The sequence below is a fragment of the Lepisma saccharinum genome, chromosome 13 (genome assembly GCF_977018435.1).
Source record: "Lepisma saccharinum chromosome 13, izLepSacc3.1, whole genome shotgun sequence".
In the NCBI taxonomy this organism is placed as follows: Eukaryota; Metazoa; Arthropoda; class Insecta; order Zygentoma; family Lepismatidae; genus Lepisma; species Lepisma saccharinum.
In genome coordinates, this window is record NC_139241.1 from 42,096,155 (window position 1) to 42,111,795 (window position 15,641).

The 15,641-nt window shown below is 38.0% G+C and overlaps 1 protein-coding gene across 9 annotated transcripts in view; it reads right to left on the minus strand.

The window, feature by feature from the left end:
- The window catches only part of wupA (troponin wings up A), a 108,985-nt gene that overhangs the window by 23,918 nt on the left and 69,426 nt on the right, over positions 1-15,641 (minus strand). The window lies entirely within an intron of this gene.

Consider the following 15,641-nt stretch of genomic DNA (forward strand, 5'->3'; position numbering starts at 1 on the left):
AGGCAACCATCACTTGGATAGAGGAGAACTGACAGCATCAGAATTGTGGCAATTGTGGTATTTGAGGACCTGGAGGGCACTATCCATGTCTTCTAGGTGGAATGAGACAGAACAGAACCATTGACAACATTACTTATATGGTAACTCTTTTGAGGCTGCAGCATGACGAAGTTTGATCCCACATATGAACAGGGAAACTACAATCGACATTGTCTATTTTCAGGTTCCAGCTGCTGTAACCTGGTATAAACCCCCGATCTGTCCCTACTGATCATGACCTGCTTTGGGCCACAGAAGAAACTTAGAAGGTGAAATCTTGTGAAAGATTTGCAAACAGCTCTTTCGGCTTGGATTTAACACAACTACAAAACTGGTTCTAGGATGCCCTGAAAAATCTGCTGTAACAGTGGTGCAAATGCCTTCTCTTGGATAGGAGATGGTAAAAAATATACATGAAACCCACTAACCAAAAGTAGGGCTTTAACTTCGCTTCTTTAATACAACGTGTTCTGTTCAAACCTCCCACATTTCAATTGATCATTCCTAAAAGGTTATGAAATATAATGGAATGCGAGTGGTACTAGACGAAAGAGAAACTCAAAGAATTTTATTGCATGACCTCAAAGTTCACCGTTCTCTCACTATGCAGCACCACAATCACAAAGAGCACAATGGTGATTCTGCAGCAACGTGCACAATCTGTATTCTGGTATGCAGACACCAAATCAATCATTACAGTGCAAAGAAATTACCGGAGAGAATATAGAGGTGAAGCACCTGATGGGAAAACCATTAAGGCATGGTGTGCGAAGTTTGAACTTTGAACTGCTTGGATGCTTGGCGAAGTGATTCACGCAGGCTTCTCTGAAATCCTGCTCGAATTTATTCCACCTTCTCCTCCGAAACACGTCGACGAGAACCTCAATCACATTCTGGTTGATCAGGAATATATTTGTACATGTGCTCAGAATATAGAAAAACCTCAGTTCCAATCGTAGATAATGTAGAATATTTTCATAGGATTTTCTGTTTAGGTAGAAAATATGCTGCATTCACTTTTGTCAAATTCGTCAGAAGCTTACCTATTGTGCAACACTAATAGAGCTCTCAAAAGTATTGTAACCTTGTGGACGTAATGGAAAATTCTTTTTCACAGGAATTTTAAAATTCATATGTTTACTACCAGATACCATCGCCATGTATATCGATTAATATCAAACATAATTTCCTACTGTTTCTGATGTTAACAGGGTTAACACATTGAATCCCATGCTTGTGCTATGCACGAGGTTCCTGAATATGGTGAGTGTCCCATGGACGTTCATAGTTACGGGCTTATCACTTGAATGTTTGGAGTTACGATGCTCGGCCATGCACGTGCAGAATGTTCCTGGGAGTTCTTTTGGTATGGCTCTGCATTGTGCTGTACCTTGGTGGTGAAATTTTGAACTGTCTTCTCATTGAATGGAAAGCACATTCATTTCATTGATTGTAGTACTAGGCCTATATTTTTAGTGCTTTATCATCACTCACAAACACACACACATACGCACACTTGACCATGGGTGCCCATATGGGGGCAGGGGGGCTCAAGCTCCCCTTCCTGACTAATAAAATTTAGTATGCTAACATTACTTTTTATGTTAAGGACAGGATCCATTTCAGTACACCCTACATGTGGAATCTTGAAGAGCCCCCCCCCCCCCCCCCGAGAAAACTCCTATGGATGCAGATGCACTTGAAATGGAACACTTATTTATTTACTTGTAATGAGTTATTTACTTGCACACCGCCTGTGTTTCATACTAAGGGTAGTATTAGAAGTACGGACGTTTTCATTATATGAAAAACAAGGACCATGTTGAACATTTCTAGCACATGCAAGAATACACAGATTCTAATTGTTTCTTTTTTTATCGTGTAGGCAAAGAAATTGCCTTTTTTAATATATAACACATGTATAGCAAGACCAAAAAATAAATTGTTTCAGATTGTTGAAAATCGCATAAAATGCACGGGTTTCTGAGATATTGCCAAGTTAAAAACCCTGGGATTCAATGTGTTAATAATATCTTTCCTGAGAAACCAAATTTTCTTTCTTTTCTGTTCCCTTTTTCATTACACAAATTTGAATTATTGGTGTAAGTATGCATCCATCTGCCCTGTTCGTTTCCAATTCCCATCATATTCAAATTTGGAGGGAAATATAACTTTTAACTGTTAACTACCAGTCTTTAAACCTGATACATGTTGCACATGTTCAATGTGAAAGTAATGTTGTGACTGGAATGTCATGCCAATGCATAAGATGAAGAATATTCTTCAGCATTTGTTCATGGCGAATTTATAATGAATAATTATATTTATAGAATAGGTATGAGCTAAATCCATATCTGATAAACGTGATAAAACAATATTTCATCAGCTTTGTATATTGTTTACATCTTGTATTAGGAGAGAGATACACAGATCCGTATCGTATCCAAGATATTGGATAGAAATAACAAGTCTTATGCCATTCTTAGCATAGTAGCAAACAGAGATAGGAATGCAGAATAAGCAATGAGGAAACGTGAGGTTATTGACTTGAGAGACGAGGAGGCTTTGAGTGTTGGAATTGTCAGGAGGTGTGGTCAGTTGGCAAGAATACGAGAGAGAGTAAGGATTGCGGATTGTGAGAGAGAAGCGAAGTGGAGAACGATTATTTGATGATGGTGTGTGATTGAATCGATGTCTGACAGGGAGGTCAGACAAGTGGCGTTTGAGAGGACCAGTATAGGAATAATCTTCATCTATTTGTAAGGCAAGTAATATCCTTTTCTAAACCAATCCATATCGGTTCAGTTATGGAGAGTATAAAACCCATATCTAACCTAAGTTAATTTCTATCGCCATTCCTTTAAATGTAACCTCTTGCATTTATCACATTTAGGCCAAGCGAGTGATAACCATCTGAAAGATGAATGAGGAATAGCTACATCATCCAATACAATCTAGAGGTTCTTGGTTTGATCCCAAACGCAGCATGGGAGTTGCATTATGAATCTTCAGACAGATTCGGTTACATAGACAGGTGAAATGAAAACTTTCATCAGCTGTGTTTGATAATTCTTCCTCTGTTCTAACAAAAGATTACATTAAATTCAACAAAGAAGGCAAAAACACTGCAAGAAACAAATACGGAATACTCTGTGTTGAAGGCATGGAACTTGGCAGGAGAAAATCTTGATGCAGAAATAACTCCTTCAAATGTTCCATTATGTAATGGAACCTACAAAATGTTCAGGTTTAATGCAAGTGTTTGTGCATTGCTAAAAAAAAGGTAAAGTACTCCCCTGTGCTTTGCACCATGCCATGTAGGCATATAGGGGGTGTGGAGTTAGGACCCCACACTTTCTTGATCATGGCCAAAGGTGGGGCTGATGTGATCAGCACCACGCCTCTGGCCACCTTTACACCCCATAGTTACATTCAGGTATCCAGTTTATACTACGCTGGGTGGGCGCCGGAGCCACTTGAACAGGTATCTACCACATGCAAAGAAATGGCTTTATTAGCACACCGCACAGTGGATACCAGATTCTACATTTCTGGATTTTACATTTTCCTGCATTTTACATTCAATCTTCATTATCCCAATAAAGGAACATGTTATAAAATTTTCTTGGATTATACATTTTCCTGCACGTTAGGTTTTTGATGTTGGTAAGGTAAAGTTCCCCGTGCATGTAGCACCATGCCATGAAGGCACATTTAGGGGATGTGGGGTTAGGCCCTACACATTCTCGATCTCGGCCATTTTAGAGTTGATGTGATCAGCACCACACTCCAGCCACCTTTACCCAACAGGGTTGTCCCCAGGTACCTATTGATTTGAGGCTGGGGTGAGCCCCAGAGTTCCTTTATGTGGGGACAAGGGTGGAAATATTCCGACCTTTGACCACCCACCCCGGAATCATGTTGGTGCTCTGAAAAATGTAAAACCAAGGTTCTACTGTGTACTAGGGTGGTCTGAAAAGTTCTTGGCCTCAACCAATGATGCTATCAGCAAGATTTTCTCTAAGTTGGTAGGTATGTCATATGCATATGTGTAAAATTGCAAGTCATTCTATCAAATAGTTTCTTTACTACAGCTGTCTGAAGCAGATGTGTTGTGTGCATTCCGTAAAATGGATAAAATTGAATATTGTGCTGTGATAAAATTCTTCATAAGAGAAGGTTTAACGCTAAAGGAAATTCATTCCAAGTTCATAAAAGTTTATTGGAGCTTTTCTCCTTCTTCAACAATTAAAGAAAAGATCTGCTGAATTTTAATGTGGCCATACCAGACTTGAAGATGATCCAAGTGAAGGATGTCCAAAAAGCACAACAGTGAAAATTATTGAACAAATATGTACATGATATAGTAATTATTAGATGACCATGGAGTTAAACAGTGCATAACATTGCTGAGCTATACATATTTCGAAAGAACATGTAGGATTTGCATGATGAATTGCATGCTTGCTAGCAGCAGATCAAAAATGTAATTGAATGAAACCTCTGAACAGTGTTTGGAACATTTTAACAAAAATGAAACTGATTTGTGCATCTATTAATAACTATAGATGAGACTTGGATTTACCGATACACACCAGAATCGAAACAGCAGTTGAAACAGTGGACAGAAGCTGGTTATACAGCCTTCAAGAAGTCAGCAGAAAAAGCTATGACATCACTCTTATCAGATGCCAAAGGGGTATTGTTTATTGATTATCTTCAAATGGTAAAACAATAATTGGAGGATACTATTCCAATCTTTGAAACCAACTAGATGAAAAAATTAATGACAGAAGACCCTGTTTGCAGATGAAAAAATTGTTTTGGCAATAGGAACTATGAATTCTTGGAATACCCACCCTATTTCTCAGATTTGGCTCCCTCCAACGTCTATCTGTTCCCAAAAATCAAACACTTCCTCGCTGGTTAGCGTTTTTCATTGAATCAAGAGGTGATTACAAGTATAGAGGGATATATTGCAGACCTTACAGAAAACAACTTCAGGGGTAGGATAATGGCATTAGAGCATCACTGGAATAAATGTATTTATCTTAAAAATGAAAATAATTTTGAAATTATAAAATCGTTCAGACCACCCTCACATGCCCAGTGAATAAGGGACTCTATATAAATCGAGTTTCATAACTTGATTGATTGATTGATTGAATTGGTGATTTAAGTCCACTTCATGCACAGTAAAGCTAATCGGGACTGGACCTACAGTTTAAAGTGGATCCAAACCACTTGTGCCTCCACTGGGTATCGAACTTGGGACCCCTTGATTATATGGTAACGATGCTACCACTGTGCCATCGGGAAGCCCCAAGTTTCGTAACTTGTCTCTGTGGTTTCCAGTATGTAAGGCACCATAGTATTTAATTCCACAATTAAAAAAATGCTATGGGAATTTAATGATTAGAATGTTGCGATTAATATACAAGAAAAATTGAATGAGTGAAATAATATTAATATGGTTACATATTACACGTGCACTATATAAGCAATATTGCACAATCAGTAAGGCAGAAAAGTAAGAAGAACCTACTTCTGTTTTCAATATTGTGAAACAAAATAGCACACATTCTGCATGCCTGTTATTTGCAAAATAATATATTGTATTATTTTATTTATTTGTAAAAAAAAAAGTTGGTTTAATAATTGGTAAACAAATAGGAACTGCCTTGATTAATGAAGGGTTCCTTTCATTACAATATTTCATATTAATTATTATCTCTCGTCAAATACCACCATGGGCGTAATATTTTAGCTTTTCAGTCAAAGGATTTGCCTAACAAACAAATTTGTATCCTTTATCGATCCTAATGCTTACAAATTATGGAATTGAATTTTTTGTTGAGCTAGATTGATACAATGTATGGATATTAAATATTTATATTCTTCTTATTTTACATCTCTTTCGTCATGTTTAGGATCATCATGAAGATGAATGATGGTTGGATGAAACCAATGGTGGATGTAGAAAGGTTTCAAGGATGGGGCCCAAGATAATATAGTATAGTATAGTATAGTTCAGTGGTTCCCAAAGTGTGCACCACAGCTCCCTGGGGTGTCCTGGCTGGCTTACAGGGGCATAGCGAAATGTTCCAATATTTTCATTGATATTTAATCAGTGATATAATTGTTCCAAATATGTGCTTATTTAGTAGAGGAAAGTCACCAAAACCGACATAGTATTTTGTTTTTTAACCTTAACTCAGAGTAGAGAAGACATTTTTCGAAGTAGAATACATCAATGTGAACATCAATTCCATGCCCAAGTATAAGTTCTGTAACAAAATCTATTAACAACATTTTGTATCACAAAATATATTTCCCACGAAAGGCACAATGGTGCCATCTGAGAAAATGGGTTCCTAAACCTACATACTGTTTAAATAAGGAATTAAATTATGACGCTACACAAACGAATGTATATGATAATATTTTAATGGCTTCTATTAGAGAATAAAGCAATTCCTTACATCAACATGAAAGGAAATATACTTTCTTTGGCCTCAGTGGCAACACAAATAGTCATTTTCAGAAATCACAGAGTACATGTCATGTTGTGCACCTGCAGATTGAACATGAGCCTAAAGATTGTACACGATACACATTCACCACTGGCATCCTCAGAATAAAGTCCTTCACAAAAAATACATTCAGCATCTAGGACATCTTCATCTGGCGCAACGGTTTAGGGAACTCAATTGTTGACGTATTTCGGTTTAGGGAATGCCGCCATCAACAATAATAACCTAAAAAATCTACAAACACCAACCGCACCACATCTTCAAAACTAAAATATATGTTCGGAATCGTTATTCTATCTACAATAACGTGATTAAAACTATTAAGCTTTACTCATCCTTCCAGTATGAATAATATAGCACTATGGACAGACAAACAAAAATATTGAATTCGCTCCAAAACAAAAATCTCTCCCTACACAAAGAACACCATCATGAACACTTGTTTCACTGGTCGCACAATATCTTGAGACCCTAGAGAATAGAGTTACTGTGTTGCCGCGAAGTGGCTGGACTTCTCAGCTGTGAAATAGGGGTGTGTGTGTTTAGGAGCTCAATGTCAGTTTGGTGACTTTCCTCTACTTTTTACACACAAAATGTTTCTGAATTGGAAATATGTATTTATCTTTTAACTTAAGGCAAGCAACCTAACCACATGAACTGAGCATTTTAAGTGTTAAATAGGCCTACATTCTGACTTGGGTGCCACGGAAAAATCTTCAAACACTAAGAGTGCCGTGAAACGAAGAAGTTTGGGAAACCCTGTTATTGTTGATAAACATCTCGCTCGATAAAACTTCAATGGTCGAAAATGTATATTCAATTGTGTTCTTTAATTTTATACGGGGCACACCACTACTAGGGGTGGTAGTACCGAGATGAGACAAATCTTGGATAGTGTTAAAGACCATCATTCTCTCTGTTTTTCTTTCTATTTTGGTTATTTTGCAATGCTTTTCTACCTCTTGGGTTAATTGTGCCAATGAAGATGAATGATGAAATGTATGATGGGACAAACCTTAACCAGGGTTTGAACCTGGGACCTCTTATTTGTAACACATTGAACTGACCACTTCACCAAGGAGACTAGTGGAACTCTTGATCTCGTTCGGATTTGCCCAATGGCACATAATGTTGTCACATTTTAATCAAGAGGTCCTGGATTGAATACTTGGTAGAGGCACATAGTCATTCAGATCCCACTGTAAACTGTAGGTTCAGTCCTGATTAGCCTATCTGTACATACAATGACTTACTCAAAAACTAAAATTCTTGATCTCGTTCAAGACGTTCAAGAGATTCTTGATAGAGGGAGCACTGTGGACCCTTGCATTGTCATGAACGAGAATGGCTATCATGGATGTGTTGTGCTCTGAATGGTTTCTCTCCTTTTGCAGTATTCTTCAACATATCGATAAGGTAAAGATACATTTCCACATGCTTCACGCAGTCCTTCAAAACATTCTTGTGCATGATGAAGTCCACGAACGTAACTCCACTTTTATAAATATGTCTTTCCTTTTGCATTTCAAGTGAATGCTCCACTGCAACAGACTCGGCTGACATCACTACATTCACCCATTTGTCCCAGTTGCCAAACACACACCACCATCTGAAACATTCAGTTCACATGACTGTTGTTGCCATTGGTTTTTATCCAATCCTTGTTATATAGGATATATAATTTCAAGCACAGGTATCTGTTCGAATTTGTTAAGAGCTTTGGTATTGGGTCAAAGTGATATTGTGGCTCAGCTCCAATTAATACATTGAGACAAGACAAGGAGCTAAGGAGAGCTTTGTTGACATCTATCCATTGCTGATTCATTGTCACATCCAATAAGCACATTACGCCTGCAACCAGTACATCAAAATCTTTCACTAGTGCCATAAACTTAAAGAATCGCAACAAACTAAAACCTCAACCCCTCCACCTCCCCTCAGATCCACTACTAGCCTCCCTCAGAAGACATACCCTAAAAACAGCCGGAAGAACCTCACAACAAAAGACGAAGAAGATAAGGAGCTGAGTGAATGCATGAATAGTTGTACAACTGAAGTGGAAAAATCAAATTCATACTTGAACCAAAGCTATGATTTTGATCATGTATTGGAACTAGTTAGTGTTAACGTTATTGTTTCAAGAGCATTGCCTTATTAGTTTAGTACATATTGAGCATTTTCAGTTTGTTGCATAACATCCAAATAGGTTACCTCCACATCAGTTAAAATTTGCTTGATTCTAGTTATACTGAGGGACATCAAATTGCGAGCCTCAAGGCCATACGTAGCCAGGTCACTGTTGCTATGTTGGATTGATGCTCTCTCCATCGCATTACGATATTTTATACTGTTATGTTATTATTTTCTACTTTTCTTTAAATGTTGTAAATGATAGAAAAGAACGACATAAATTCTTAGCAAATGAATAAACATTTAAAATACTGAGCACAATATACAATAGTAAACATACACACACACACCGACACAATTTAAGTATTTGACTTGTGAGAACTGTCAGATTCATAACAGGAAGAAAGCTCATGTACAAGTGATAGGCTAGCTCTTCTTTCATCAAGAACTTTCATTCATTGTTGTACTTCCTATATTTAAACCCCACACTCTGCTGAATTCATAACACATATATACTTTTTTAACCTTGAAAGTTTTTTATCCCTGCTAAGTCAAGTATAACCTTATCAGCAGTTGGATATTCTCCACGAATATAAAAAATAAAAACAGACCTACACACTACTTTCTTATCAAACTCATCTAAGCCGGTTATGTTCTTCTCTCTTTTGTAGTGTTTCTGTGGCATATGGAAACAGACTTCATTTCCTTCACCATTATCTATGGTCCTTTTAATGTCTTGCACAGCCATTCTGCCCACACCACATACGTCTCCGGCCAGCTTTTGAACTTGATTGAAATGAACAGTATTTGCCATTTATGGATTATCAGCTAATGTTTGAAAAAGCTGTACATGTGCGCAATAATACTTTTACTTTGTTTATTGAGCTCATGTTGCCAAATCGTTTCCGTCATTGCTGTGGCATATGAGAGATATTTCCATTGCCATCAACACTATTAGTGTCGTTCATGATAATAATAATAACAACCCCACTTTGCCAAATCACTGACATCAAAAAACTACACATGCTTGTGTTGTATCGAGATGAAGCTAGAAATGGGACAACACTGCCGAGCAAGGGGCAAAGAGGGGAAAAGGTAGACAGTTCACCTTGAAACTCACAATTCCGTATTGTTTAGTTTAGTATCAATGCTGGTTAAATATTTTCTTTTGAAATTGTAGGTACCGGCCAATTAAAATGTATGCATTTAATATAGTTCCATCAGCTATTCATTGATTTCAAAAAAGCATATGATTCGGTCAAAAGAGATAAATTATATAATATATTAGTAGAGTTTGGAATACCTAAGAAGCTTGTTAGTATGATAAAAGTATGCACCAGTGAAACAGAAAGTAAAATTCGTGTGGGTATTAATGTGTCTGACAAATTTACAATTCATGATGGTTTAGAACAAGGAGATGCATTATCTCCATTGCTCTTTAATATTGCCTTAGAATATGCTGTTAGGAAGGTAAAAGAAACTAACAAAGGACTAAAATTAAATGGTATGATTCAGTTGTTAGCATATGCAGATGATGTAGACTTACAGGGGGATGATATAAATACAATTAAGAATAATGCTAAAATATTTTGCAAAACTGCTAAAGAGATAGGTTTGGAAGTTAACAAAGAGTAAACTAAATATATGTTTACAGGCCGAAACCAAGTAATAGGTAATAATCAAAATCTAATTATTGATAACAACTCGTTTGAACCAGTTTCCAAATTCAAATACTTAGGAGTAATATTAACAAGTGAAAATTATATTGAAGAGGAAATAAAAAGTAGGCTTAATAAAGGAAATGCATGTTACTTCTCTCTTCATAAACTTTTGTCTTCTCGTTTAATATCTAAGAAACTAAAAGTTAAAATATACAAAACAGTAATTTTGCCTGTAGTATTACATGGGTGTGAAACTTGGTCCCTTACATTGAAAGAGGAACATAAATTGAGAGTATTTGAAAATAAGATCCTTAGGAAAATCTTTGGACCTAAAAGGGATGAGGATACAGGTGAGTGGAGAAGGTTACATAATTTAGAACTACATAATTTGTATTCATGTCCAGATATTATTAGAATAATTAAATCAAGAAGGCTTAGGTGGGCAGGCCATGTGGCACGAATGGGAGAGGAAAGAGGAGTTTACAGGATTCTTGTTGGGAAACCTGATGGTAAGAGCCCTGTACGAAGGCCAAGACGAAGATGAAGGGACAACGTTGAGATAGACCTAAAGGAAATCGGTAGGGATGGAAAAGAGTATATAGATCTTGCTCAAGATATTGACAGATGGAAGGCCTGTGTTGCTGCAGCCATGAACCTTTGGGTTTAAGAAGGCTAGAGAGTTAGTTAGTTAGTTAGCATTTAATATAGTATTTGGAGTGGGGTTACCATTCTCTCAGGTAGAACTCCTTTCTGGTCTTTTCTCAAGACTTAAACAAACATCCCAGGTTTATAAATAATTCAACTGGCTGAAATATGTAAATGCATTTGCAGATTGTTCTATCACTGCTCAAACTTCATCTGAAGGAGATACATTATTTATTCTCGAGAAATTGTAGGTTTATACACATAGAAAATTTCCATCATCTGCCAGAGCTTCAATCACTTTTTTAACTGTAGTATTTCCCTAGAAATTTAAATTTCCTTTTTCCACTGGAAATAGTGGTGCTCCATACATGTCAATGTATTTATGTTAGGCGTTTCATAATGGGAGCATTATTTTTAAAGTAATAGACAGAAAAATGAAAGTACAAATCACCTCGAGGCTATGGTTTTCTCCCTGATCTTTCCTACCCAACTACAGTGTTGTTTACACTAAATGCCGGTCACTGGAAGTAAACAACTCATATTCATGAATGTAGGCTTCATTTCTTACAAAAAGGAATGAATAGCAAAATCTACTAACACTTCTGTGGCACAATGCAAATTGTAATGGATTCAAACATTTTTGTTGCACATTCCATGCATGAGTAAGATAATGTTTTCAACACTTGCAGACGTTCACAGTTGGGAAGGCATAAGCAATTTCCTCATCACGTTGTGGCTGCCGTAACTTATCAGGTGAAATGTGGAAAAACAACATAATCCCACAAGGGGTTAGCTGGGGCAAATGCACAGAATCACTTCTCTCTTTTCATCTGACAACCAGTACTCAAAAGGAAACTGGAAACATTCTAAGCAGAGTGGAACTGTGACTTCAGTTTATGAGAACACTTCATCCTCTCATAGAGCATGCAGTTAGCAACAAATACATGGAAAACTTTGGAAAATCTATGCCAGTGACACTTTCCTGTCTCTCTTCAGTGCATCACACTACTGACATTCTTTAATTTTAAACTATATTTTAAATCAGATAATAGCTTTTAGTTTGGTGGTTGTTGGTAATTTCCATTACATTCATATTCACTACAGGACAGCTCCATCATTTATGTTCTTGACCTGATGTTTGTTAAAACTTAAATCTGATACTTCAATAAAAATATTTGATAACCCATTCTCTGCAATGGCGTTCAAGGGAAGTGCTTCCAAAAAATAAATCATCTACATGCAGATGCAACCGCAAATTCGTTTATACCAGGTGGTTATAATTAAAGTGACGGTGTTCAGAGTGGTACAGCACGGGCTGTAATGAGAGTAGCAGTCTGAAACTTCGTAGATATGCTAATGAAGCAATGCGCTCGCGAATTATGCAAAAAAAAAAAAAAAAAATAGTTCCAATTCTCGCCACCAGGGTAAAAAATGGTGCTGCAAGCAGTCAAAACGTGGTATAGTTACAGGAAAAAGGCAGGAAAGATCAAACACATGAGAACAATGGCTCTGGCATGTTTATTAGGAACTATGGTTACAAGAACTGTTCAATATGGCCTCCCAATTCAGCAACATGCTGCATTCGTAACACGGCATGGTCGACGGTTGCTCGCAGCATGTCTGGTGAAATCTGAGCGACATGTCGTTGTATGCTAGCCTTCAGATCAGGCAGAGACCGGACATGTCCCTGATAGACACGATCTTTTAAATATCCCCACAGCCAGAAGTCACATGGATTAAGGTCGGGGGATCTGGAAGGCCAATCATCTGGAAACTGCCTAGAGATGATGCGGTCATTAGTGAAGGTTTCTCGCAGCAAATCTTTCACGTGGCGAGCGACATGTGGTGTTGCCCCATCTTGCATGAAAATGGTGGTGTGTTCACAGTTCCGTTCTTGCAAAGCTGGAATCACGTGTTGCACAAGGAGGTCCCTATAACGTGCAGATGTCACTGTACACCTGACAGGCCCTCGAGGTGTCATCTCCTCAAAGAAAAACGGACCAAGAATGAAGGAGCTAGTGAACCCACACCATGCAGTCACGTAAACTGAGTGCAATGGTTGTTCCTGCACAACATGTTGACGAGTGGAACCCCATATGCGACAGTTCTGAGTATTCACTGTACCGACCAGAGTAAAATGCACCTCGTCAGTCCACAGAATATTCCCCGGCCACGTGTCATCCACTTCCATGCGTGCCAAAAACCGATGGGCAAACTCACGGCATTGTGGAATATCTTGGGGTTTCAATTGGTGCACAATTTGAATCTTGTAGGGATACCAGTGTAAAATGCACCGCAATACCTTGCGAACTGTTGACCAGGGTAGTGACAATTCACGTGCCACAGCTCTAGCACTGGTTGCAGAAGTTGAGGCATGTGCTGCACGGTCAGCTACAGCTACAGCAACTTCATCCACAACTTCCACGGGGATGCGCCGCCTTCCTCTCCCTGGTGCAACACCCAATTCACCTGTTTCCTCGAATTTCTTCATCATCTTCTTCAGCCCATTAATTGACATGGGCCCTCTTCTCAGCCCTTTCTGTTGGCGATATTTCAGCAGTGCAGCGTTACTATTGCTCCCATTCTGGTAAAACAACTTCACTAGCAGTGCACGGTCTTTCTTCGCAATAGCCATTGCTTTTTACACGGGAAAAATCAAACTTTTAATGTTCGGCGAACATTCACATCACTAAAGGAAAAAAAAGCAACAAGCGTCACCAACAACAACCAGGGAGCTCACACAATGGTTAGGCAATGTCACCGACTTTCACGTCAGAGTTACGGAAAATTCCACGTTTTGACTGCTTACAGCGCCATTTTTACCCTGGTGGCGAGAATTGGAACTATTTTTTTTTTTTTTTGCATAATTCGCGAGCGCATTGCTTCATTATCATATCTACGAAGTTTCAGACTGCTACTCTCATTACAGCCAGTGCTGTACCACTCTGAACACCGTCACTTTAATTATAACCACCTTGTATATTCGTTCATCATACATAATAACTAGGGAACGGAACTTTATGTGCTAAAAAACTCAGAAATATTTATTTTCTTATGTGTCATAAATGTTGAAAATATGTGGTAAAAACAGGAAAATATGTGACAAAAATGAAAAACATTTGGTAACAAAAACAAAATATTACATGCATTTTAACAGCTGAAATCAGTTTCTAAATGCTTAACTCCTAGCGAGCTATTTTTTGGAAGAATTTCATTGAATCACCATAGTTTTTCAAAATTCACCGCTGTAAATCTGTGACGATTATCTCTAAAAAGCATCTTATATTGTGAGAAAGACCGCTCCACGTCACAAGAAACAATTCTTGCATATTTGAAGCACGAAATGCCACTAACGCTGAAGTTTTCCAAAGCTTCCTCTTCCTCTACTTCAGCTTCCAAAACACGTGCAATTTGGCACAAAGTTTGAAAACCTTGTTTCTTCCCAAAAAAATTCTGTATATTTTGACATTAGCACTTGTGCGTTAGATCCAGTGATGGGGGTAATATTTTCCCCCAATAGGATCGTAGGCGAGACGCCAGAAGTCTGCCAGCGAGCGTGTTCAAAGACAAAACAAACCTAGAAATCTCGATATGAAAGAGGTGCGGAGAATAAACATTTTTCCTTCGAGGATTTCGAGGTAGATGAAGCCAATAAGTGATTTTATGTATTTAAAATAAAAATTCGAAAAATATGTATTTACATACGGAAAACTGGAAAATATGTGTTTTTATGTAAAATAAAATTTGCTGTGTTGACATATAAGGCTATGATCAGAATTTTGGCAAAAACGAGGGTCTCTATCTTATCGCAGAAAAAACATTTAATTACCTAAAGTTCCGTTCCCTAATAATAACTATAAAAAGACTTGCTGCTTAATGAAGCTAAGGAAAGCAATCTATATACAGGGTAAGTCAAAATGATGGACCCGATTTCAGACATTTATTCTGTGAAATATAATAAACAAATGTTATTGTGAGACATGTGCTAAGAAAGGTAAACTGTCAAAGTTTTTTTCAAACAAATCACAAGTGTTCTATGTGAGCACCTCACGTGACACGGCACACATCAAGCCGATAGTCTATCTCCTGCCAAACCTTGTGTAGCATGTTGCGGTCAATATCAGCAATGGCTGCTGTGATGCGGGCACGCAGGTCATCCAATGTTGTTGGAAGTGGTGATACGTAAACATGATCCTTGACAAAACCCCACATGAAGAAATCACATGGGGTCAAGTCGGGGGAACGAGGTAGCCAATGAAGGAGAGGTCAATCCTCCAGAGATGCATGGCATATCCAACGTTGTTCCAATGCCCCATTGAGATGGTCCCGAACCCTGCCATAGTAATGCACAGGGGCACCATCCAATTGGAGAATGAAATTTGCACTATCCTCTGCAAGCTGTGGAAGGAGCCATAGTTGCAGCATATCAATGGAAAACAAGTCCTGTCATGGAAGAGAAAGGGCCCATAAATCTTTTCATGGGAAATGGCACAAAAGGCATTCACTTTGGGAGACTCACGTTCGGGTTCCACAAATTCATGGGGATTAGCAGTTCCCCAAATCCTTACGTTGTGTCTATTCACTTTCCCTGAAAGGTGAAAAGTTGCTTCATCACTGTAAATTAACCTCACAG